The sequence below is a fragment of the Neofelis nebulosa genome, chromosome 2 (genome assembly GCF_028018385.1).
Source record: "Neofelis nebulosa isolate mNeoNeb1 chromosome 2, mNeoNeb1.pri, whole genome shotgun sequence".
In the NCBI taxonomy this organism is placed as follows: Eukaryota; Metazoa; Chordata; class Mammalia; order Carnivora; family Felidae; genus Neofelis; species Neofelis nebulosa.
Genome location: NC_080783.1, coordinates 56,211,207 through 56,237,925, shown reverse-complemented (window position 1 = coordinate 56,237,925; position 26,719 = coordinate 56,211,207). Strand labels below are relative to the sequence as shown.

Below are 26,719 nucleotides of genomic sequence, written 5' to 3'. Positions count from 1 at the left end.
GCTGTGGTTCAGGTTTATTTAATTTCTGTCTCCTTTCCCCACCTCCCTACTCTCAACCTATTAAGATTTGAACCCTCAGGCCCATGACTCCAGTTGTCTTATTTATATCTGTTTTAGGGCTGCAGACACTACCATGCTTGCCCTTTACAGGTTTGGAAAGAGCCTTTTCTTTCCATGCATGAAGAGGTTGAGCCTTGATGGGAAAACCTGCCATGTTCAAATACTTGTGCTCTTTTGATTCTTTTCTCCTGGGAGTGGACAAGAACTGAGCAGATCCTTAGTGCTATGGCCCAAGTGATTGACTTAAAAACAACTTAAAAACAGCACATGGTTTTATGTTCTCATGTGCACAGTTTTAATTTTGACCCAGATGTCCCCCAACCCTTCTTCAGAAGCTCACTCTGGGTCAGATGTTAGGGAGGTTTACCAGCTGGTCATTTTTCATCTTGATAAACCCAGACCTTCGATGGCAACTCTGTTGATGGAAGATCATTCTCTCTTATGTTTTTTATTTAAAAATAGTACATCTCTATTATAGAAAATTTAGAATATAGAGATACATAAAGCAGAACATAAAAATCACACATTAGCTTGTCATCCTGGGACAACTACTGTTAACAGCTGGTATGTCTTTTGTCTAAGATTGAATAGAATTGGAACCATCCCATTTATGCTCTTTTGCAAAATACTTTTTTTTCACTTAATATATCACAGCCATGTTACTGTTCCTGTGCCTGGTCAAGCATCACTTACTCTCTTTTTTAAAGATTTTAAAAAATGTTTATTTATTTATTTTGAGACGGAGCATGAGTGTGAGTGTAAGCAGGGGAGATGAAGGGGAGAGAGAGAAGGAGAAAGAGAATCCCAAGCAGGCTCCACACTCAGCACAGAGCCCGACACAGGGCTCAATCTCAGGACTGTGAGATCATGACCTGAACTGAAATCAAGAGTCCAATGCTTAACCGACTGAGCTACCCAGGTGCCACAAGCATTCTCACTCTTAGACATAATTCTTCATGGCAGTGGAACACTGGGAGCTCTTGTCTGCACCAGCTCCCCTGTGTAGACTTCCTCTGGCTCCTGGGTTGGAAGTAATGGCCCAACTCCTAGGGCTGGATACAAGTTCATTGGAGCCACTGTCCCAGTTCTAAATATGGCTATATACTCACATACAGAATAAATAATAGCATAAAAATGTAAAATATTTCTGGGGCACCTGGGTGGCTCAGTTGGTTAAGCGTTCAGCTTGTGATTTCAGCTCGGGTCATGACCTCATGGTTTGTGGGTTTGAGGCCCAAATCAGGCTCTGTGCTGACAGCACAGAGCCTGTTTGAGATTCTCTGTCTCCCTCTCTCTTTATCCCTGCCTCTGTTCATTCTCACTTGCTCTCTTTCTCTTTCAGAATAAATAAATAAACTTTTAAAAATGCACAATATTTCCATGTCAAAAAGAACCTAAGAAATCTGATCAGGGCCTTAGCTGAGAAACTTACCTATCAGATCCACTCCTTTCTTCAAGTGTTCACAGGTTGGAATGCCATTTTCTCTTATTTATTCATTTGTTTGTGGCTTTATTCTTTAGAGTTTTAGGTTCACAAAAATTGAGCAAAATTGAATAGAAAGTATAGAGAGTTCTCATTTACTCCCTTCCCTGCCGACCACCAGCCTCCCCCACCACAAACATCTCTCAGCAGAATGGTACATTTGTTACAGTCAGTGAACCAACATTGGCATATCGTTATCAATCAAAGCTCGTAGTTTACATTAGAATTCACTCTTGGTGTTGTACCTTCTATGGCTTTTGACAAATGTATGAAGACATGTATCCACCATTATGACATTGTACAGAATAATTTCACTGCCCTAAAAATCTCTTGTTACACATATTCATCCCTCCCTTCCCCTAAGCCCTTGACAGCCACTGATCTTTTTACTGTCCCCATAATTTTACCTTTTACAGAATGTCATATAGTTGGAATCATATAACATGTAGCCTTTTCAGATTGGCTTCTTTCAGTTAGTAATATGAATTTAAGTTTCTTCCATGTCTTTTTAATGGCTTGATAGCTCATTTCTTTTTACTGCTGAATAATATTTCTCTTGCCTGGATGTACCACAGTTTATTTATCCATTCACCTACTGAAGGACATCTTGGTTGCTTCTAAGTTTTGGCAATTATTAATAAAGCTGCCTTAAAAACATCTGTGTTCAGGGGCGCCTGGGTGGCGCAGTTGGTTAAGCATCTGACTTCAGCCAGGTCACGATCTTGCGGTCCGTGAGTTCGAGCCCCGCATCAGGCTCTGGGCTGATGGCTCGGAGCCTGGAGCCTGTTTCCGATTCTGTGTCTCCCTCTCTCTCTGCCCCTCCCCCGTTCATGCTCTGTCTCTCTCTGTCCCAAAAATAAATAAAAAACGTTGAAAAAAAAAATAAAAAAAAAAAAAACATCTGTGTTCAGGTTTTTGTTTTCAACTTCTCTGGGTAAATACCAAGAATACTGGAATGTATATTCCAAATACTGGAATGTATAGTTTTATAAGAAACCGTCTTCCAGAGTGGTTGTACCATTTTGCATCCCCACCAAAAGTGTATGAGAATTCCTGCTGCTCCATTTCCTTGGTGTTGTCAGTATTTTGGATTTAAAATTTTTTTTTTCAACGTTTATTTTATTTTTTGGGACAGAGAGAGACAGAGCATGAACGGGGGAGGGACAGAGAGAGAGGGAGACACAGAATCGGAAACAGGCTCCAGGCTCTGAGCCATCAGCCCAGAGCCTGACGCGGGGCTCGAACTCACGGACCGTGAGATCGTGACCTGGCTGAAGTCGGACGCTTAACCAACTGCGCCACCCAGGCGCCCCAGTATTTTGGATTTTAGCCATTCTGATAGGTAGTGGTAACCTTTATTCTTTTTCTTTTTTTGTTAAAGATAAAAGCCTTTCCTGCTTGGAATAGCCTAAAAATGAGTGTGTGACTATGAATCTAAGTTCTCTCCTCTCTATTTTTAAGCACATGTACACTAACTTCTCCATTTCTTGTGCTTCCATTGTGCTGATTCTTCACTACTTGCCTGGCACATGATAGGTGGTGATCAATGTTTCTTGAATAAGTAACGACCTTTGGTCTGATGCAGAAGTCTAGAGTTTGCTAGTAGAGAACCACATAACATTGTTAAATTCATTGTTGGAACTACTATTGCAGTTCCTTTGCAATAGCAGAAGTCACTACACATTTGCCCTCATGTGCCCATGTCCTTGGCCAAATGTGGAGCCAGTACTCCCAACTCCCCACCTCCTGCTTATTGTCAAAAACACACCACACATTGTAGCAATCATATTGCCAAAGCTTTATGGCATCCATAAATTGAAAATTACTGCCTCTGACAGTTATGGGCCTGTGTCAACACCAGATCATGTTGACTCTCCTGGAATGTGTTTGTGAATGCACCATGCCAGCCTTGGAAGCTGTTGACATCAGAGGCTCTAAGTTAATTGGATGTGGCCCCAGAGCACTGTGGGCTTTGCTGTCTAGGAGCATTTTAACTTTTTTTCTTAAATTCCTCTCTTCTTTGGTTTGGTCTCAGTGCAGGAGCTATCTTGGCTGCCATGTTTGGCAGACAAGAAAGCCAGTTTAGAGGAGGAGTCCACATTGCTGAGCAAGTGATAATGATGTCAGTGAACTGCTTCCCTTTCTTCCCCTCTGGCAGATTGCGGTATGAATGGCTACAGATAGTGAGAAATGGTGCTGGTCGTGACTTCTGCTGTGAAGGAGAGACACAACCTGCACAGTCTGTGTGTTCTGAGTAGGTTTTGTCTGACTCTGCTCTGCCAGGGAAGCCATCTGGACATGATGTTCATGAGACCTATGTTGTGACTCCACTCTAGTGGCAGTGCATACTGTGGGCTCCCTGGCCTGTGTGCCTCTGTGTGTGCATACATGTGTACACATGTATATGTAATGCATTTCCTGAGAGGACACCCAGCTCTTTGGAGGTCCTCTTGCTGCTTTATTTTTCCTCTCTGCTCTAACATCCTTGTCACTCACAAAAATAAAAAGAATCCCCACTAGCTAGAATATGTTTCAGAGTATGTGTATGTTGTATGTGTGTAGAAACTGTATATACTATGTACACTAAATATACATACATATGTATATGATAAACTATATATATACATATACATATATATGTAGTTTATATATTATATATATATTATACATATATACATATATATACGTATATGTATAATATATACAAATATATTTATATATATTATACATATACGTATATATATGTATATATGTATATATATGTATATATATGTATAATATATATAAATAGAGAAACTACATATATATATATATGTATTATACATATATATATATATGTAGTTTCTCTATTCTGGAGAAATCAAGAAAGAAAGAAAGACCTAGCCAGTTCTATCAAACTTCAAAGAAAATGGCTGCCTTCTGACACCTTCAAGACTTGGGTCCTTCCCCCATCACCCTGGTGCAGGGCATCATCCTAAACTGACAGATCAGCACAAGTGCCTCAGCCTACAGGACCCAGACAGAGGCACAGAAAGAAGTGGGGATCTTGGGAAGTGGGAAATGAAGCCAACAAGTTCAGGGAGAGCCCCACAAAGCTGTTCCCTGCCAACTAACTTCCTTGCTTTGGTCAGTATTCCTTGAGTTCCCTGTGCAGAGCACTGAGCAAGACCCAGTAGGAGACAGAAACCCATTTTGGCCTTCAGGTAGTACATTCTAGTAGTGGAAAAGATACACTCCTATGCAAAGGCAAGGTAATGGGAATGAAGAGGTATGTTCAGGTAATGGGGAGCAGGTGAGGAAGGAAGGTGAAGGGAGGTGGGGTAGATAAGGCTACAAGGATAGAAAGTCCCTGAGGGCCGGGAATTCATCCCTTGAATTCACTCCTGGGAATACCTAGAACCAGTTCACTTTGTTGACTATTACAGAGAAATAAATTGAGGCTGGAAACCAGAAAAGCTTAAATTCCTCCGACCCAGTTCTCCACATATGTGGAGGATTGGGGTAGCATTGTGGGTGGAGTGAATACCCCTGGCATTGCTATGCAGAGTGATTAAAGAGGGGCTTGCTTTTAGGCCACTGTCCTAATTAAATAAATGATAATTCAAGCATGAGAAACTAAGGGGCTCTTCTACGTTAGAGAGAGCTCAGAAAGGGGGTTTAGTGGGAGAGGCAACGAGGGTTTAGGGAGCAGGCTCACCAATGCAAGTTCCAGAAATCTCAGGAGACCCTCTGAGCCATCCCCCCACTTCTGTGAAGCAGCTCAGTTGCTCAGAGCTGCTTTAGCCACAGAGACTTCACGTTTCATCTTTGTGAGACATTTCACATTTTGTCACTATCCCTAAGAATATCCCACAGAAATAACTGCTGCTTTATAAACTCATTTGTGAGTTCATTCATTCATTCATTCACTCATTCATTCTTCCACATTTACCAAGCATGTACTTTGTGCTTCTCCATCTTCTAGGCCCTGGGGACATGCCAATAAATCAGACCTCCTCCCTGCCATCAAGGACCTTACAATTATGTAGGGTCAAACATAAACATGCGTGGGAGTAATAAAGGGCTGTACATCTGCAGAAGGCATAGTGAGCGCACAAAGGAAGATGTCCACGTTGAGGTGTGATGCCAGGAGCATTTTAAAAGCAGAAGCAACAACTAAGTTTTGCTTTAAAGAGTTCACCAGTTAGGCAAAAGAGAGTGGGGAGAGCATGTTCTAGCAGAAAACAAAGTGTGCAAAAGCTTTGAGGAGAACAGCTGATGTGGGCTTTGAAACTGCTGGTGGAATGGGGTGTGGTGGGCTGGGGATACTAGAAGTCAGCAGATCACTATGGCCTGATTCACTGCATATGTCTTAAAACTATATATATATATATGTATATTATATATATATATATAATATATTATGTGTATATATATGTATATGTATGTGTATATATATATATATATATATATATCAAAACAAATACGACTATTATGAGACAGAATGCAAGAATACCAAAACTTATTCTAAAAAAAAAAAAAGACTTCAAAGAGATGTCAAGGATTACATGGATTCTTTCACAATTTGCCCCTTAGCTCTGGCTGCCATGACAAAATCTCACAGACTGGGTGGCTTAAATAACAGAAATTTCTTTCTCACAATTCTGGAGGCTAGAAGTCCCAGATCAAAGTCTGGCAGGGTCAATTTGTGATGAGGGCTTTCTTCCTGGCTTGCAGACTGCCTCCTTCTTACTGTGTTCTCACGTGACAGAGAGAGTTCTGGCACCCCTCATCTTATAAGGACACAAATCCTATTATTTTAGGGTCTTACCCTTATGATCTCACTTAATCTTTATTACCTCCTTATAAGCCCTTTCTTCAAATACAGTCACACAGGGGATTGGGGCTTCAGCATATGAATTTCGAGGGACACAATTCAGTCCCTTAAAATCTAGGCAATGTGAGAAGATAACTCTTTTATCCACCTCTTCAATGCAAACAATTAGTCAGCACTAATAGTGCTTCAAGAAACTTCATGTGAAAGTTGTGAAGAAAGGAGAAACTTACAAGAAGGCTGAAGAAGTAAGCTGGAGACTAATCAAGGGGCCCTGTGTGTGCGCCAAGTCTTTCCTGAATGCAATGGAAGCCCCTGAGAAGGAGAGACATGATCAGATTTGGGTTCCCAAGTGATCTCTCTGGCTGCAGCATGAGAGAGTATTAGAGGAAGCGTCCTGGAGGCAAGGTGATGGATTAGGAGGCTCTGGCCCTGGGCAGATGAGAGGCTGGAGGCCTGAAGGGTTGTGTAGAGATGAGAAATGTTCAGGGCATAAAGTGAAAGAACTTGGTACCCAATCTGATTTGGAGGGAAGAGGAAAGAAGATGGAAGCATCTGGGTTTCCCCCAAGTTTCTGGCTTGGATGAATGAACTTTAATTCTGGTTTTCAAGGAAGTAGAAACAGTTCCAAGACTCCCCTGTCAAAGTTTATTGGACTTGCCAACAGTAATGGGTCCTTTCCTGTCCTTGACTCCCTTACCTCCTCCACCATATTTCTCACAGTAAAATCCATTTGGTGGCAAGTTAGAGCAAATGTGGGAGTGAAGAGAAAGGGATTCTTTGGGTTTGAGTGATGGACACCTGTTGCTTTGGGCCACCCAGTAGTTGACCAACTTTCTCCTGGAAAAACTCTTATTTCCCTTTGAGGACAAGCCCTCCCCTGTGCTCTGTGAGGTCTTGGTAGGTCTCTTCATTACTTTGTCTCTCACAAGTGAACTCCTTGTCAATCAAAGTAGGCCAACCTGATTGGCTTTGTTTAGGTCACTTGATCCAAGGAAAGCCAATAAGATTCACCAGGAAAGTTGAACAGCTTGCAGCTGGTACAAAAATGTTCTGAAGGGATTAATATGTGCTTATGCCTTGTTACCTTGATCCCAAGACCTTCCCTTTTTCTGCCCTTCCTAAGACTAAGCTAATCAACCTCTTCTGCTTTGTGAGCTACCCTGTACCCTTTCAGCAAATCCCTTTTTTAAAACTTAACATACTTTTTTTCTGTTGCTTGCAACTAAGGAACTGCAGCTGAAGCCCAGAGGGTAACAAGAGAGGCCCTATATGGCACAACTATCTCTGTTCAGTCTGCCTTGGACTACAGAAGAGACCTGAGATCACTCCTGCTGCCCCATTATGAACATCTCATGTTCTGCCCAGGCCCCTCTACCCATCTGTGGTAGGGAGTTTGGTATGTGCACTGCATTCTAAACCATTTCCTCTCCACTCCAGTCTTAGCTGACAACCCTTATGGGAATTACTTCAGCTGTCTTGCCCAGCTGTCAAACTGTAAGGAGGAGGGAGTCATAAACCAGGAGACAGTAGAAGACCACAGACCTCTCCCCAGTGAGGGCATGGAATGGGCAACAGAGGCTTGGACCACTAAAGAGAAAGTAAAATGGAGAGCCATAAAGAGAGGGGCCGACAGATGGAGGTGGCCCCAGGTGAGCTTTGCCAATGCGACATTAGCTTTCTCCACAATTTTTAAAGTTACTATTTTGCAGGTTCTGCTGCCAGAACTTTCTGAAATGCCAGGCCTGAGTGCCAGGGCAAGCTAGAAAGCCAGCCAGCATGGGCTACAAGTGCCAGAAGATCACAAACACAGACACTAATAGCAGCTTGCCTGATATCTCAGTGCCTTTTTGTTTCTGCCAAATTGATGTGGCCATCAAGGTAATATTCCAGGCCTCATGGCCCAGGTGGTGTACCCAGAAAGGCAGCCCCAGCCCGGAACCCTGAAACTGGCTTCTGGCAATGGTTTGGGGGATCTAATGAATGGCCTTCCTGATCACATTCAGGCAGGTTTGCACCCACCTGGGAACTTCAGCTCTCAGAGTCTTCAGCAGCCAAGAGCAATTGCAGAACATCTGTCAGTAGTTGGATCAGGACTCACTTCTATCTCTATAAGCCTTTGAGTTTCCTTTAAACAAAGAGGCCTCCCCCACTTCTGTCCCCATCCACACCCTGCCAGATGTTTGTGTTGTATTTCTACAAAGAAATATCAAAGGGAGATCATTATCTCTTAACAATAGCCTTAGAATTGCCCAGAGCAGCTCTGCACTGACTGTACAGAGCCTGCTTGGGATTTTCTCATTCTCTCTCTCTCTCTCTCTCTCTCTCTCTCTCTCTCTCTCAATCTCTCTGTCTCTCTGCCCTTCCCCCTACCCTCTCAATAAATAAATAAACTTAAAAAAAAAAAAAAAAAAAAAAAGGATTGCCCAGAGCAGGCACCTGCTACCTATCCCAATATACATGCCTGGTCTAAAAATCAGACAATTTATAGCCTGAAGTGTGAATTTGTTTTATCATTAATTGAGCATGTACTATGTTCCAAATATTATGCTAGGTGCCATCAGGAAAGCCTTTGAGGAACTTGGTTGTCTTTCTAGTGAGGGACAAGATTATAAATAGACAAGGTTATAAATAACTGACCTCAAGGTCTAAAACTCAGCTCAAGTTCAGCTCAAAACATAGAAGTTGTGGTGGGGAAGGGCCAATTTTAAAATCTCTGTGCTTGGTAGTAAGATGTTCAGCTCATACTATCAGAGTATTGCCTGTGCCACTCTTTGGCACTTATCACACACCTCCTTGGATGGTCAGTTCCCTTTGTAGGTATGTGGGTATCTTTCTGTTTACAAGGGAGAGAACAGGGAGACTAACCTTTAATCTCATGCCTTGAAAAGTGCATCATGATTGATGGAGTAGTTAGCTGAGGCAAACTCAGGCATCACCAGGAGTCACTTTAGGGCTCTTTATCTGTTTCAAAGTTCAAGGCAATGGCTTGGTCAACTGTCACATCATTTAACATGTGGGGTTACCCAAACCCTGCTGTTTTAATCCATAGTGCTTAAGCATGTTTGCACAAGACAAAAACCGTATGAAACTCCAACTAGTCTTGTCTTGTATTTTATACAAAGAAGAACCAAACATGCCCCCAGTTGGAGTACAAACAGTATATCTTCTCCTTACTTGATACACATACATTACAAGAGTGATTCTTATCAGTGGGGAGAGACTTGGTTAACCAAGGTTAGGGGTCCTATTATAAAGATGAAGGCCAAGCTGCAAAAATGGATATTAGCATTATGGTCTATCACTGGGAACCACCAGGCTATATGTAGCTTAGTTCTTACAACAGTCCCGTAAAATAGGTGATGTCCTTCCCATTCTGTTGTTTGTGAAACTGAGGCTGAGAGAAGTCAAGGAGCCTCATCAGCTGTAAGTCTATTGAGTGAAAGAATCAGGATATTAATGCTTATGTGTCTGATTCCTTTGTGGAGAAAAGGTGAGCTCTCCTACATTCACACTCCCACAGATCTCAGTTGGGTAGGGAAGAACCTTCCAGATACCAGTTTCCTTCCCCCCACCCCCGGACCTTTGAGTTGGTTAAGATCTTTGTCCCTTTGTGGTATGGGGTGGTAGAGATTGGCATCCTGGGGTACTCTCTGGAATGGGAGGTACAGAGGGCCACCCCTGATGGGAACCCTAGCTGCTTGGCCAGCAGGATGTCATAGTAGGGACTGAGGAGGGAGTCAGGCAGGAGTCAGGAGCTTGCCTGTGGGAAGGGTGAAGATGAGGAGACCATGAAGTCAGCCTTGGTTGGGCTTCCCACTCTGAGGTCCCAGAGGCAGGTTGAGATTCTAGGGATTTCCATGGCGCATTGCAACCTGGAAGGACTGGTTGCAGGTCAGCACCCTCCCTAGATTAGTACTTCCTGCAGCTCCTCCAAATGCACCACCCTCCCCCAGTGTGGAATTTGGTGGAGAGACTAGAGCAGAGAAGTGCAGAAGCTCCAGACCCTGAGAGCTATAGCTCAGGAATGTGGTCAGATTTCATTCCTTTACACTAACAGGCTTGGAATGAAGGTAGTCTTTGTTTTGGCAGCCCAGGTGTTTGCTAAGGTAATTAATAGGAATCTGATGTAAAGTCTTCAGAATAGGTTGATATGCACAGGACTGAATAAGTAGCATAGGAATCTTGCTTTTTCCCTAATTAAGAACCTGGCCTGAACTTTATTCAGAAAAAAATGTTTTTAGTATCAGTGACAGTCTATGTATAGAATTATCCTGTAGGAGTGCCCGAGTGGCTCAGTCCGTTAAGCGTCAGAGTCTTGACTCTTGATTTCAGCTCAGATCATTATCTTTTGGTTCATGAGTTTGAATCCAGTGTTGGGCTCTGCACTCACAGCAGGGAGCCTGCTTGGGATTGTATGTTTCCCTCCCTCTCTGCCCCTCCTCTGCTTGCTCCTGAGTGCATGCACTCTCTCTCTCTCTCAAAATAAATAAACATTAAAAAATTAAAAAAAAATTAGCCTGTAACTCAGACTCGTTTCAAGTAAATTAGTGAGATTTTAGAGATATATGCTTAGGTTGTCAATGAAAAACCAAAACTGCTTCTTCTCTTTCCTAGACCCATTTGTTTGGGATTTCTGGATGAAGAAGTGGGGTGGAAGTCAATGCTCACATGCTCCTACTTGACTGACAGGGTAGTCACCTTTCAAAAACCAGAAAGTGGGACTGATTGGGAAATAAGAGCAAGGTCTGTGTATAGTTTATAGCTAGATGATCATTTTAGCACCATATCAAAGCATACAGTATGTGTCATTCATTTATTCATTCATAATTCATTTATTATTTCATTCAAAACTGTTTAATAATGAATAGTTTATATTGTTTATAGCATGTATTTTGTGGATATATCAAAGTACAAAAGTACATCTATAATATGAACTCATTATTTTTTTTTAAAAAAGGATATACATATTCTAAACAAGCTTATATGAACATGGATACATTTCTGGAAGGATACATAAGAAACTGTCAAAGTGCCCCTCTGGGGAGGGAGTGGGATGGGTGGCCAAATGGATAGCCGTTCAGGAAGGACACACTTGCATTTTATACATTTTACATTTTATACCCTTTTTTACATTGACATTCTATACTCTTCTGTACTCTCTGAGTTCAGTTAAATACCCTTTAATCTCTAGTGCCTGGTACCACTTGATTCAGTAAAATTGTCACTGGTTTGTATGATGAAATTTACAATGAGAGGGAGTAATTTTTAATGGTGTTCTATAAGTAGCACTATGAATTCTGGGTACCCTATTAGAAGAACATATTTGAGCATCAGTGTATTAGCGGTACCAGGCAGCTCAGATGTGCTTCTGATATGTGAACAAAACAAAACAGGGACGTGACAGATAAGACTAGTTTGGTTTCCTTACCAATAACAAGCAGCCTTTAAAAACTGTACATTCTAGACCAGTAGTGGTACTAGAAACCTCCTTTCCTATGTAGACAATCTTTGCTAGCCACCTTCCTAGCTGACAGCTGTAGAGTCCTGTCCCTTGCCATTCTCTCCATGTTTTTCTTGTCCCCAAACAGGGAAGACCCCACAGGACAAGGTGGGGCGTTCCAGGTTTCCTCAAGTTCAGTACAGTGCACACTTCCCTTAGTTTTTTTTAAAAGTTTGTATTAGGCTTTATCCTTGAGAATCTTGGCCCAGAAGAAGCTGCTTATTCTCAGAAGACGACTTATAAACTCAGTCCTTCCCATGGTCTTCACGATAGTGCCTCACTCCCAGCGAACCTTTCACTTCTCCCCAAAGAAAATGTATGTCCAACCAAGGCAAGTACAGGGTTGGATAGGAGTTCAGCAGCTAGAAAATGAATGCAAAATCACAAGGACGCACCCCCTCCAGAGCTGTTATTATTAGCTGGGCACTGAGGAAACAGGCAGAGGTGGTGTGGGCTCGAGAGCAGGCCTTTTGAATCCAGACTGTGGGACTGAGGGTAACTTATTTACTTAACCTCTAAGTCTTAGTTTCTTCCTCTGCAAAATGGGAGTGAAAATACCTGCCTTGCAAGATTATTGTGATGATTTGCAATAATTAATCCACAGTGATCTGATTAATTATTCATTCATCCTTCAAACGCTGCATTAAGCAGGGTGCTAGGTACCAAGAGAGATTTCAACTATTAATAAAACATGGCCCTTGCCCTGTAGGGATTCAAGTCTAGAAGAGGAGATGTAAAATTTAACAAATACATTAAATCAGGGTGATAAATGCAATAATAAAACACATTCCAAACTCATTGGTGTTACAATAGGAGTGAAATTCAGAATTTAGAAATTACTGTAACAGGTAGTGTTTTGATAAGTAAGATGGTTTCTTTCTTTTTTTTTTTTTTAAGTTTATTTATTTTAGAGAGAGAGTGAGAACGAGCAGGGGAGGGACAAAGAGGGAATCCCAAGCAGGCTCCACACTGCCAGCTTGGAGCCCGATGAGGGGCTTGAACTCACAAACCATGAGATCATGACCTGAGCTGAAATCAAGAGTTGGATGCTTAACTGACAGAGTCACCCAGGCACCCCAGTAAAATGGTTTCATTACAAAGGATTGCTGATTATGCTTCATTTATTTATTGATTTATTAAACAACTTAGATGCTCCTTATGGGCAGGAAATTAAGGGAGAGATCCTGCCCCCTTTCAGATTCCCATTACTTCTGCCTTGGCTCAAGTTAGCGTTGCTTAGAGGTGGCGACCTGCAGCCTCCTAACTGACCTTTTTACCTCCAGGTTTTCCTACCACCAGTCCATTTTTTGTTAATTGCTTGGTGATGCTAGTTAATAATCTCTCACACCCGTGTTTCACCTGTTTACAAACTCTTTTCATAAATGTTGACTAAAGTGGTCTTCCCTACAAATGAGGTATGGGGAGGACAGAAGGGATTATCTTTATCTTAAAGCAAAAGGAGGGCCTTACAGGTCAAGTGACTTGTTCCAGGTCAAACTCAAACTCAAACTCACCTCCTGGGTGCACATCTAGTACCTTGCAATCCATATCTCTCTGACAAGGGCACTGGACTGTTAAATAATTTTATGGCTTCTTGTTCCTTAACATAGTTGACCACTTTGTTAGTTGTTAGAGCTCAGGAGAAGCATCTGGTTGATGACAGACTTTTGATGCTCTCAGCTACTCTTGTCAAACCCAAGATTAATTAGAGAGTACAATTAAAGTCCTCTCCTATTCCAGAGGCCTTTTGGGTCAAACCCCTGTCATTGGCATGGGGGTAGTTTTCATTGCCAGAGGAAGGTTCTGGGTGAAACACCTGGCACACACGGTTTTCCTTGCTCGCTTTCCAAGAAGGCAGCCTGCAAGGGGAGGGTCTGGAGGCCAGGAACACAAGATTGTGCCAGGAACAGCTCTGGTCCTAGAGGGCTGCTGAGTGGTGTCCCAATTCCTTCTTGTCCTGGTGTTAGACTAATTGTCTTCTGAATAGCACTTGATTCTGCTTCATTAATTTCATTTATTGCCTCACATGTTCATTCATGCAATTTATCCATTCATCAAACATGTAGCACCATATAAGCATTGGGGATGCAAGTAAGAGTAAGATATGGTCCTTGCTTCTTCTTTCTTTCTATCTTCAGACCTGTACTGGACATATTAGTCCTGTGCCTACTTCACTGATCCCCACCATCATCCCCCAAGGAAATACCATGATCACAGTCCTCCTGTCAAGGTGCCCAAATGTGGGACCATCAGTTTCATTGATCCAAGAGGCAAGTTATCATTTAAAAATCTCATGGAAGGATTCCAGTTAGTCCCAGTTGGATTATCTGTCCACATCTTGAAAGTAAGTGTATATGTTACTATGATTAGGCCAAACATGTTCCCACTCTTGTGGCCATTGGAGTTTAACTCTTTCCAGAAGGCAGGGTATATTTGGGGAGAAAAGTACTGAGTAGATAAGTATTTAAAAGATAAAAACAGTGGACCCCTATGGCTTTCCACAGCATAGGGTAGCTGGCATGACTGCATATCCACCACTGTGTATCCCCTCATCCTGAGGTGACACAGTCCTTCAGTTAACCTTAGAAACATTTCAGCTTGAAACCATTCTCCTGGTCTGGTATATGATCCAGTTCTTTCATACCTGTACATCTCATGAGCTTCGTCTTTCCTCAAGGCAGCTTTAGACCTTATCCTCAAAATCAGTTCCCCCCATAAAGAATCTAACATTAATCCATGGATGTGGAATTAATGCATGCAAAGGAATAGTCAGGCGCTGCAAGATGGTAGGTTTCTAACAGGAATGTTTCCAATTAATCTTCCTCATGTCTCAGATGGGGAGAGGGCAAAGAGCCACTGAGAACATGTCAGCACAGGCTTGCTACATGGCTTCCAGTTAATGGCAGGTGCTGTTATGTGAATAGCCTGCAACCAGGATTCCACCTGCTTGTCAGTGAGTGTGCAACTGAGTTGAGTGTTTCTGGGTGTGAGAGCTCATAGGGTCATGAACTGCCATTCACTCAGGCTGCCATCCAGGGATCAGTGGATCTGTGTGACAGCCTGAAGCTGGGCCTCAGTAGGATTTTACTGGAGTACAGATTTGTGTTTAGGCAAAGCCGAAAACTTAGACGCAGAGGCAAACAATTTAGGCTGGCTTCTGAACTGACTGCACTCACTGCAATCCAGGCAAATGTGGAAGCAGGTGTGGAAACATTTGCCTTTTGAGCCAGAGTTCTCTCTTATCAACTAGCTGAGGGGCACTGGTGATGGTGGACAGAGGAGATGCAGCCTGCTCAGAGCTGTTAGCTAGCTGAGTGAGGCTTAAGCAAATGGGTAGGAACCTTTCAGCTCTTCATTGATCTTGAAAGAAGATTCCATTACCAGGCTACTGGCTGAGTAGAAGTGATCGTCCAAGACATCCTAGCTCTCAGAGCTGCCTGTGCTTTGGGACTGGCCCCATTAAAATTATGTTTCTTCTTTTCAGGCCACACACTTATTTCAGGGCCACATCTACCACCAAACTGCTGGGAACCACCATTTGGGCCTGGATGTCTTTTGTTATAGAGGGAACCATATTGATGAACTGTGTTTGTCAGAAAATGCAGAGCTTTTCTTCCAATATTAGCAAATGATTGTAGTTTTTCTTATTCTGCACCCACACGGCGGTGAGTACTTTACCTGAATCTCACTTCTTTAGAGCACCTTAGTTCTAAGTTCTAGATGGTCAGTTCTGCCAGATTCTGTACAGGTCATTTGTAAAACACTCTAAGCAATTCATCAGATGTGGACCTTTGCTCAGCCTTTGTTATAATCAGACATTCAATTCTCTTTAGCTACTCAAGTTTGACCAAGATCTTATCTTTTTATTCCCTATAACTTTCCTTTTTCACTTTCATTAATTTCTAAACTTTAAACTTCAAATATTTGTTTGAAGAGTGTCTGGGTGGCTCAGGTGGTTAAGCGTCTGACTTCAGCTCAGGTCATGATCTCACGGCTTGTGAGTTTGAGCCTTGTGTCGGGCTCTGTGCTGACAGCTGAGGAGCCTGGAGCCTGCTTCGGATTCTGTGTCTCCCTCTCTTTCTGCGCCTCCCCCGCTCGTGCTCTCTCTCTCTCTCTCTGTCTTTCAAAAATAAACATTAAAAAAAATTTTTTTAAATGTGTGATAATTGGAATATGACTGCAATATTGTAATATTGTTCAAAATACCTTGCTGCTTCTCTTTGGGGCAGAATTATACTTCCTCACCCTATTGATATCAGACCTGGTCATATAACTTTCTTTGGCTAATGAAATATGACCGGCATGACACATGCTACTTCTGAGCAGAAGGTCACAAGGACATTTGCGTGGCTTCGCCATGTTCTCTTTCTTCTTTTTCAGGGAAAAACTGAAAACTAGTATTGTAATCACTGAATAGATCCCTTATGATGATTATTTTTAAATGGCATATCCAGGATTTTATATAGTGGGATAAACTCTCAAAACCTAATCTAGTTCTGGTTCCTGTTTTTCTCCCGCTTTGTCCCAAAGGCTCCTAATCCAGATGCCATCCTGAAATGAGATAAGCTAATTGTGGGAAGAGGGGAGAGGGAAGCAAGTAGGGGAGGTCTTAGTAAAGATGTGGCTCCAGAGGACCGGAAGTGAGAGCAGCTGATTACATTACAGCATGTAGGTTTCCCAAGTGCTGTGTCTGGCAGCCCTCTTGTGCCAGCACAGAAGTAAAATCTGGTTAAAGGGGGAGCAGGGAACTTTTATGATGCCCAAAGATTTCCCCAAGGCAGATGTTTCTGCTTTTGGCAGCCTATTCCTGGAGGGGAAAGCAGAGAGATGGACTTGCTGTCATTTGGAATGACTCTGTCCCTGTGGTGAAGTTGGCCAGCCAGGACTGGTAATGTATTGAGGGGGCTTCCTAGTTTGGTTAGGTTCCTGGAAGTTGAAAGCTTCATTTGTATGAGAATGTTTCTCTTTTATTATTGTGCTTTTCCAGTGCCCCAGTCTTCAGTTTTATCCAGCACAGAACAATTTGGGTACCAGCCCCAAAGAGGACTCCCAACAGTGTGTATAAGGACTTCAGTTCCTGAAATTGGTATATTTCTCTTCCTATCACCTCTATACCCACACATTCATATGACATGAATTTGAAATGTCCTATTCATATAAAGACTGCACACTGTTTCAAGCCATCCCAACAATGGGTGAAACGCATTTAAGCTGTCCCTTTTAGTGCAAAAGACAGAGCCTTGCTAAGCCACACTGTAATTAGCTTTGTATGTTTCTTGTCACAACCACAGTCTGCCCACAGTGAGACCAAGATGAAACGCCATTCCTGCTGACTTTGTGACTGTCTGTGAGTATGTGTGTGTAGGCACTTATTTAAAACATAACCACAGGCCAACGTGCCTTTATTGAAGCACATGGAGATCATTACTGCACTTGCATTTTGGGTTGTAAGGAAATATAGCAGTTAACTACCTGAAACCTCAATAGTAAAAGAACACCATAAAGTCCTGCAACTGTGGGACAAAAGATTGCAAAATGGAGGTTTCATTAAAAAAAGTAGGAAGTAAGTTATGTTACAAACTTGAGCACTTTTGCCACGGTAATTAGAGCTTACTATGTGTGACTAGAAGATTCCATTTCCACAAAGCAATGAAGAATTAGAAAAATACCAGTTGGTATATCTTTGATCCCAATTTTTTAGTTTATTTATGTATGTAAATTTTTTTAATGTTTATTTTTTAGAGAGAGAGAGACAGAATATGAGCAGGGGAGGGCAGAGAGAGAGGGATACACAGTATCCAAAGCAGGCTCCAGGCTCTGAGCTGTCAGCACAGAGCCTGACAGGGAGCTTGAACTCACGAACCGTGAGATCATGACCTGAGCCAAAGGCGAATGCTCAACAGCTCAACCGACTGAGCCACCCAGGCACCCCATAAGTTGATTTATTTTTGAGAGAGAGAGCACAAGTTGGGGAGGGGGAGAAAGAGAGGAGACAGAGAATCCCAAGCAGGCTCTGCACTATCGGGTGTAGAGCTGGACTTGGGATCTAATTCATGAATGGTGAGATCATGACCTGAGTCGAAGTCAAGAGTCAGATGCTTGACCGACTGAGTCACCCAGATGCCCCATTATTACTAATATTTTGAATTTGTGTTGCTAGTCTTTTGCCAGCAGCAAAGATGACCACCATTAAGACTTGTGTCCAAAGTCTTCCTCTTGATTAGGTGCTCCACCAGACCTATTTTCATGGAGAAAATCTCATTCAGGTCCTGGAAAGATTAAAGCACCTTAAACTTTAGTTCTAAATTTAGCTCCTCTGAGAAGCAGGGTTGAGATCCAGAAGTCCTGAAGGAAGCCAAATGCTTCAGGAGACAGCTTGAGTTGGCTTAAATTAAAGCTTGCTCTCTTGAGGGCTGTAGACACCACAAACAAAGCTTTCTCTACTGTGTTCCGCTACTGTATTAATGTTCCTAGGGTTTCCTAAATGGCCTAGAAATAAAGCTAACAGAAGAGGGCAATATATTTCACTTAACTAACTTTAACAATATAACCAAAGTTATTTCTTTTCAAATAGCTCATGAAAGGCCTTGGTCAGAATTTTGGTGGCAATAGAAATACTTGAACAATGGGGCGCCTGGGTGGCGCAGTCGGTTAAGCGTCCGACTTCAGCCAGGTCACGATCTCGCGGTCCGTGAGTTCGAGCCCCGCGTCAGGCTCTGGGCTGATGGCTCGGAGCCTGGAGCCTGTTTCCGATTCTGTGTCTCCCTCTCTCTCTGCCCCTCCCCCGTTCATGCTCTGTCTCTCTCTGTCCCAAAAATAAATAAAAAACGTTGAAAAAATTAAAAAAAAAATAAAGTGTATTTATAAAAAAAAAAAAAAAAAAAAAAAAGAAATACTTGAACATTAATCCATCAGCTGTCTTCTAGATCACCAGACTGTGAGTACATTAAGAATGATACACCACCCTGGATGCTACAACCTTTATAGGCCTGTATTTCTTTTCCAAAAAAATAGAAAGAACAAAGTCACCACTCTCACAACAACTGGAAGAAAACTCCATAGAAACTCAACACTTTTTTAAATGAGAAATACCTGATGTCATATATTTTGTTTAATAAAAACGGAGCTGGTTGTACACTAAGCCAATTTAAGAATGTGATCTGTAACTCACAGTCTTAATTACATGGAGCAAAAGTGAATGGGTTCATTAATGCTGTGAAAAGGAACAGTGACCTATCTGCCAAGTGGCAAGGTGGAAATAATTAATCTGGTCAATTAAAAAGAAACAGATAATTTAAAATGCAAAGCCTTCAAGGTGGTGCATTGAATTCTGCTATCTGGAGTTGCAAATTCTTACTGTCAATTTTGGCTTTCTCTGTAGACTTTCCTTGTCCTTTTTCTTTTTTACCATGGCTCAAATCTAACAGAAAAATCTTTATAAGCTATAAATCATGACCTGCTTCCTTATGTCTTATGTTCTAAAATATTTATTTATACTAAAATGTACTCTAGAAATGCTCCAGGGGGTTAACAAGTCCTTAGTACCATCTCCAGGATTCTTTTGTCTCCCTGTTGAGGGTCTGTTATGTCTTACTTTCCCTTCAAAATTGTTTGCCCTTGTTCTGGAGTTTTAATAATATTTTAAAAGTGCTAGAGCGTGAGCCACACTGTCTGGGTTATCTAATCCCATTTATGATCCTATAACCTTGAAGCTTGCCACAGCCTGGCTGTCAGCACCAGATTCTAAATGCATAGGGTAGTGCATTTGCTCCATGGAACCGGAAATTAGTCAAACAGTTACTTTTCTACAAAGGTTCATAATTCCTCTTGACATTTACAAGCAAGTACTAGTTCTTAGACCTCAGGTTGCAGCGAGTGGCTACCTGCAACAAAGCACCAGGGCAGGTATTTGTGCAGAGCAGCTGGGCACGCTGCTACCTCGGCTCCCTGCCTACCACCGCCCTCCCCTACCCCCCCTTCCCCCCCCCCTTCCCGCCCCCCCGCCTATCAGTCGCGGGAGAGATTCGGAAAAAGGACCCTGTTCGTAGCTTAATCCTTTTCAGCTGGTCCAAACCCAGTCCCAGGACAAATATTAATATCATGTTCATTTTAACCAAGGCAAAAGCTTTATAAAAGCAGCATCAAACAGCTCAGGGGAACGCTATTTTTATGGTGAGAGTCGCCTGTAAATTTCTGGTTGCTAAGGAGGAAAAAAAAAAATCTCATCTAAAAAAACCAAATGCTGCTGTGGTGAAGTGCGACTTGAAAGTCTCTATTTCCTAGGTGTTAGACTTGGCAAGTTGGGAATAGCGAGGGAGGCGAAAAGACGCTTTTCCTTGATGTGCCCAAACAAAGCAGTACATATTGTCAGCTCCGCAGGAGGCGCGTGGCAGCCATATGTGCGTCGCCCAGCGAAATGGAATAAACAGCTGCTGCCAGGAATCCAATTCCTGGCAAGGAAGCAAACCCAAGTCCTCCTGTTTCCAAAATAAAAATCACCAGAGGGATTCCCCTTCCTGCAGTTCCAGCCAGTAGTTTTATAAAAACATAAAACATCGCTGTATTGTGGTTTATAATAATCCCTTACATTTGTAGAGCATTTTACAGTTTACAAAGCGCTTTACATACATTATCTCATTTGAGCTTCGTAATAGCCCTGGAGAGTACAAAGCACAGATATTGTGATTCACTTTTCACAGATGGAAAAAGGAAGGTTCCGCGTGTGATGATGAGGTGAGCTGGGTGCCTTGCCAAGGTCTCCTCCCGCCTGGCCCCGGGTGGGCCATGCAGAGACCTCCTGGGGCTCCACAGAGGTCCTCAGGGAGTCAGCAACGCGTTTTTGTGCAGTTGAAGTGAAGCTACAACTTCACTTGGCCTTATTTCCTTTGTGCGAGCAAGCATCCATTCACTCTTCCCAAGGTGGTCTTCTCTTGCACTTTTTGAAGCAGCAAGGGAGGCAAGTAGGTTGCAAGGGAACAAAGGAGAGAAAGGAAAATGTACTCTGCTTGCTGAATGTGAATGTGGTCTGCCCTTACTGGCCGTCAAAGCCACTATTTCATTTTAAACATATACTGCAGAGATCACCCAAGGTCATTCTGAGCTTCAGAACTGCAGGGAGGAAAAAACTCAGGTACTGTTCAATTGTTCTCAGACACTCCCACCTCTGTACAACCCTTTGCAGAAAAACAGGCTTTTCTCCTGGAACTGCCTGGCATATGCTCAGTGTGAAAGCAGATTTACAGAAAGGATTTACAGAGCTTTTTATATAGGAATGCCCTCTAACCTTATACTGGTGCAGAATAGCATGTCCTATAGGATAGGGGACATGGTGGGTGGATGCTGTATGGGTCGTCACAGGCTACTTTCCTTCCGAAATAGAGGACTGCTTTCTGGTAGAAACTTGGAGACTTCTTTAAAATAGACCTGGTTTACTGGTCAGGTCTCACGGGGCCTACTACCATGCCTTGGGATTTTGTGCTCCTTGGTTCTAGCTGCAGAATTTGGCATTAAAACATAGCTGCTGGAACCAAATGCCAGGCTTATCGGCTTGCCAACTGTGTGAGCTTGAACGAGTTTCCTTGTGGTGGCAGAGATGTGCCTTACTTGAAAACATGGGGCTATTAATAAAATCTGCTTCGTGGGGTTATTGTAAGAATTAAATGATTATTATTTGTAGTGCCTGGAGCTGTACCTGGTGTGAGGTGAGGTGAGTGTTCCATCAGGCCTTGTTGAATCTAGGAAGGCTGTGCTTTGGGCAGCAGACCAGTTCCAGCCGACCCCCTTTTGCTCCCTGAAGATGTCCTGGTTATGAAGAGTGGTTGGTGACGTCCTTCCTTCCTGTGTTGGCTTTGACCCAGATGTGCCTTCCCGGGATCCTCCACAGAGATACACAAACCAAGAGATACTTTGCCTCATTGATCTTTCATCTGCAAAGCAGTCAGGGTTTGCAGGAACACAACACATTTTGGTTGACAGTATTTACACAGTTGGTGTCAAAGCAAACATCATGTGGGCCCAAGTTGAACACCCGAGGAAGACTTTATTCAAGGCTGTTACAATAGGAGAGAGAGGCCAGAACTCAGTCTGAACTCAACTCCACTGAAACAAAGGGTGGTAGACTTTTCAAGCATTGAAAAGAGACAATGATCCAATGCTTTTCAAGCATTGAAAAGAGACAATGGGCCATCCGTGTTTGCTAACTGGCTTGCCCTAAGGAAAAGTAAATTTTCATATCTTTACAACAAGTTGTAGTTTTACGACTTGGAGCATGGTTTCCACAGCAGTTGGGTTTTCACTCTCCCACAGGAACTAGGAGACAGGGGTGCTATCTCCTTTGATGATTACATTTCCAAAGGTTGGTCAAGCTGAGGGAAATGCTAAGGTCATCTTTATCATGTGTGTTTTAGAAATTGGATGGCGATTTGATGCAGAATGCTCCTCCCACAGAATTCATTTTGAAAGTGAACAGAAGCAGTGCAGTTTCCCTGTTAGGCTTGGACAGTGAGCCAGTTTCTTTGGGTTACCTGAGTGTCCAATCTCAGCACTTCTCTCTTTCAGAGGGCACTGATGGGGGAAGGAGAGAGCCTCATTTTACCTGCTATTTTTAGCCCTCTGCGTCTTGGTCTACTTGATAGGGTGATGTCCCTCCCTTGGGCCAGATATTGACACTCTGTCCTTGAATCCATCCAAGGTTCTATGGTTTTGAAAGGAACCACATGTTGAAGGGGAGCTGAATATGCCACCCCAAAATGTGTCACTTTGGCATGTGGATTATTTTGAGCCAAAAGCAATGAAGACCCAACAGACTCAGGAAGAACTTTTGCCTCTCCCTTAACTGCCTAAAAGAGTTAAGATAGGGGGCCTGGCTGGCCCAGAAAGAGAGCTTTACTGGAGATAACTTTATCTGGCCTATCTGTACGGTCATGGCAAACATCTAATTACCACACATCTCCTCTTGTTATCTTCCTGAGAATTGCCCTCATCCTCTCTCAAGCCCCAGGCCCCTGTCCAACTCCTTAGCTCAGGATGGCATATAAGCCTCAATTGGCTGACCTGCCTTTGAGTCTCATATTTTTATGGGGCTTCCCCATACACACAATTAATTTTTTTTCCTGTTAATCTATTGTCAATTTAATTATTAGACCAGTCAAAGAACCCAGGAGAGATAAAGGGAAAACTTTTCCAGCCCTTCAATAGCAGAAGAAATGCCAGGACTTTACCTAATTTGGACTTTGCCCTGAATCTCAAAGGGGCTGCACTTCAAAGATGAAGGCCTTCTCACAGGAAGAAAACCCCTTACAGATTCGTACTCCCAACCTGGGTCACAAGTAGCTCACTGGCCCTCAGGTGCACACCCATTTCCTTAGGGAAAACTCCATTCCCATCCACACCCTCCAATTTGGTCTACAGAAACCATCTGGGTCTTCACAAAATGGTTAGTGACTCCAGTTGCTGTTTAAGCCTCACAAAACAGCCAGAAAGGAGGGCTCCTTGTTGTGTGGAGAAGGGTAATAGACCCGAAGTCAACTGGTCAGATTCATTTTCCATTATTTCTACCATGGTGAGCTACAAGAATGCTCATTCCTTCACCTCTTACATTGTGTTTGCCAGTGTTACCCAGTGGGCACATTAATTTCTGGGATGACACAATGTAAATTGATACTGAGAAGTGTTTCCCAAATTTGCAAGATGTGTTTCTTCCTGTCTTCCACTTTCTCCCACTTCTCCCCTTCCCCTTGAGGCAGTAAGCCCCATTTCTGTGCACAGTGGTGTTTTGTTTCTTTCCGGCTCTGCCCTCAGTTGTAGGAGGGAAGACTGCTGGAATGGTAAAGGAGCTATATTACCCCAGGGCTATTCCCATCCCCCTCAGGCCTTTTGTATGTGGATGGGGTGGGGAGGTTGCCAGTTCCTGCGGTAGCCCATAGATTTTTTGGCTGCAGAATAGTCCAGAGTTATCATTAAATCATTGTATTTTAGCCACTCGAAGGAACCACTTAAAGCAGATTCTGACGTGCAGAAGACCAAGTGTTAAGGATCAACAGAAGTTTGAGCAAGATTCAGTAGCACACTGGGCCTTTTTGTTGTTTGCCACATACAGGCCTGATCAAGGACAACATGAAGCATTCAGAGCAGCACTTTACACTAATCTTTGCCCCTGCGCAAAATCTTAAAAAACACCCAACCGTTTTTAATGTTGGTTCTATCTAGGAGGGTAGTGTATTCATAGAGCACCCACATAAAAAGAGCATTAGACTCTGGAAGTTTGGGGAAGAGACAAAAGGCATGCTGGATGGTATGACAAGGAACAGGCTCTGACCTGGATATTTTGAGGACGAGAGGATGAATCCCCATGGAAAAGGCCCACAGGCTGTATATGGAACATGCAAGAAGACATAGGCACTCAAAGTCCATTAGGTCATGATTAAGCATGTCAAACATTTTGATCCTGGAGCAGCAGCCCAAGAAAAGAATGTAGTAGTATGAACAGCCTCATAAAGATGCCCAGCCAAAAACCACCTACATCCGTTTTGAAGCCCAGTGCATAATGAAAATGTGGGGGTCCTTTGTTCATAAATTATTAATAATTTGAAAACAGTGACAGCAGAGGATTAAACCAAGCACCGGGACCCTTCTGTGTGCAGAGCCTTGTGTGACCACATAGCTGCCTATGAAGTTGGCCCTGTGTCTCCAGTAGAGTTAATCCAAATGTATAGGGTGCTGAATCATCAGAACTCTGCTCATTCATTTTACGTAGCAGTCAGAGGATTTTGCCTTCTCCACAGAGCAGCATGGCAGCAGGAGAAAAGGGTGGGCTGGACCTCCTTTGGGTCCACTCTGAACAAAGATGTCTTCACTCTGTGGTGGAGACTATTTTCCTGTTCCTCTTCCTTCCTCTCCTTCAGAAGAGGAGTCCCTATTTTAAGCTATCTGCCAGTATCTATGCCTGGTCTGGAGCTGCCTTGGTTCTGTGAAAAGGTTTCCCTTACACATGATTTCTTTCCCACCTCCCTTCTTCCTAGCAAACACATAGCTCTTTAAAAGATTCTGATTTTTTTTTTTTTCTTTTGGCAAGTTCTGTGGGCTTTTATTAGATATACACTGTAATTCCAAACTGTGATTACATGATGTCTGGCTTTCCCTGAACTCAAATTTAATATCCTGAAAAATGGGAAGCTTTATTGCAAGGCTGAGGTATACCAGGAGTGGGGGACCTGGGGGTGAGTGCTTGAGGGTCTGCTGATTGCTTTCAGTTCACCTCCTAAAATCACTAGCTGGCTGTGGTTTGATACTTGTTAACCTCAACTTTGCCTTTTAGATGGACTTTTTCATCCTCTTGAGTTTATGTTTATTATACAATGGTTGTAAACATTTTTCTAAAAAGACAAATTATTCATAGCTCTACAACCTTAATACTCCAACTGTTTTCACTTTTCTGTGTTCTCTTATTGTCTGGGATTATATTTTTGATTGTTACATTCACAGTGGAGTTTTAACTTTTTGTTCTGTAGTTGAATTTTAATTCCTTTTACACTCATAAAGGTAAAACACATTTATAAACTTAATGAAGATGAATGAACAATAAAGCACACAAGAAGCCTTAAAATTGCCTGCAAATGGAAACCAAAGCAATAATCATTTAGAGGCAGAGAGCCTAATAAAATAGAGCTGGAGTGATCTTAGCTGTTACCTGGTTCTGTGCCTTTATTTTACGGAAAAGGAAACTGAGACACAAAGGTTAAATGGCCTGCCACACAGCTCCTAGGGACAGTCAGGACTAAACAGTCTGCAAATGACTGTCTTTTCGTTTAGTTTGTCTTGTTTTGTTTTTTTACATACGCTGAAGAGTCCTATTTCTGCACTAGTGTGGGACGTAAGTTCTCTGAGTGTCCTTCATTTGTGATATGAGGGAGTTGCAAGAGATGCTCTTAAAAATTCTTCCAACTCAAAACTTTGAATTCAGCTCAAAATGAACACAATTGGACCCCTGCCTAGTCAGCCCAGAACTGCTATTACACACATCATGAAAAATGTGGTACCAATTATAACAGTCACTATTTTAGCTAGATGTGTTGTACAGTGGCTCACCAGATCCTTAGGAGAACTTAAGACTGGATCTGAGACAAACGTGCCAGCACGTCTGCTGCCAGACTGCTCCATGAGCCACAGAGTCTTAAGCAAATGGAGGGATGATCCTGTTCTGAGTGGAGCAATCATCCCCTTTGGCCTTGCAGAGCACTTTTGTTTGAATATAACTTACTGTCAAGTTAGCTAACACACAGAGTATACAGTGTGCACTTAGATACAACACGCAGTGCTCATCCCAACAAGTGCCCTCCTCGATGCCCATCTCCCATTCCCCGCCCCCTCCCCATCAATCCTCAGTTTGTTCTCTTATGGTTTGACTCCCTCTCAGTTTGTAACTATTCAGAGCACTTTTCAAGTGGAGAGAGGCCCCCTCTACTGGTGAGATTCATCATCCACCAAAAAGTCAGAATTTGTTAAAGTTTATGAGAGATGGTGGCGGGACAAATCAGAGGATGGGAACAGATTAGAGTTGTAAGGAAATGTGAATACCTAGTCTAAATTCTCAACTTTTCAACCAAGGAAACAGAGATCTAGAACGTTTAAACTTCTCATAAATGTGTTAGGCAACATTCCACTGAGGAAATTTTCACAGTAGGTAGCAAAAATCTCTGTATTCAAGTGTGAAGTTAGGTTTCTGAAAATAGAAGCCCTTGACAAATACTGAATCAATTATAGGTAATCCCACTTTTTAGAGGGAAGAGGGGAGTTCTTCCACACCCTCACATGGAGTTCTGTGCTCCATTTGTCTAAACTAGGTATCTTAAAACTCTCGTCA

At 42.6% G+C, this 26,719-nt stretch overlaps 2 long non-coding RNA genes across 2 annotated transcripts; one reads left to right on the top strand and one right to left on the bottom strand.

Moving 5' to 3' along the window:
• Positions 1-337: 337 nt before the first annotated feature.
• On the bottom strand, positions 338-5,556 carry LOC131502317 (uncharacterized). Its single transcript, XR_009257005.1, has 3 exons — positions 5,475-5,556; positions 3,020-3,142; positions 338-473 (listed from the first exon to the last, which is right to left on the bottom strand). It is a non-coding gene; the product is annotated as an uncharacterized LOC131502317 (long non-coding RNA).
• An 11,037-nt stretch (positions 5,557-16,593) lies between these two features.
• Positions 16,594-18,484, top strand: LOC131502309 (uncharacterized). The gene is made up of 3 exons (XR_009257003.1): positions 16,594-16,747; positions 16,847-16,945; positions 18,434-18,484. It is a non-coding gene; the product is annotated as an uncharacterized LOC131502309 (long non-coding RNA).
• The last annotated feature ends 8,235 nt before the right edge of the window (positions 18,485-26,719 follow it).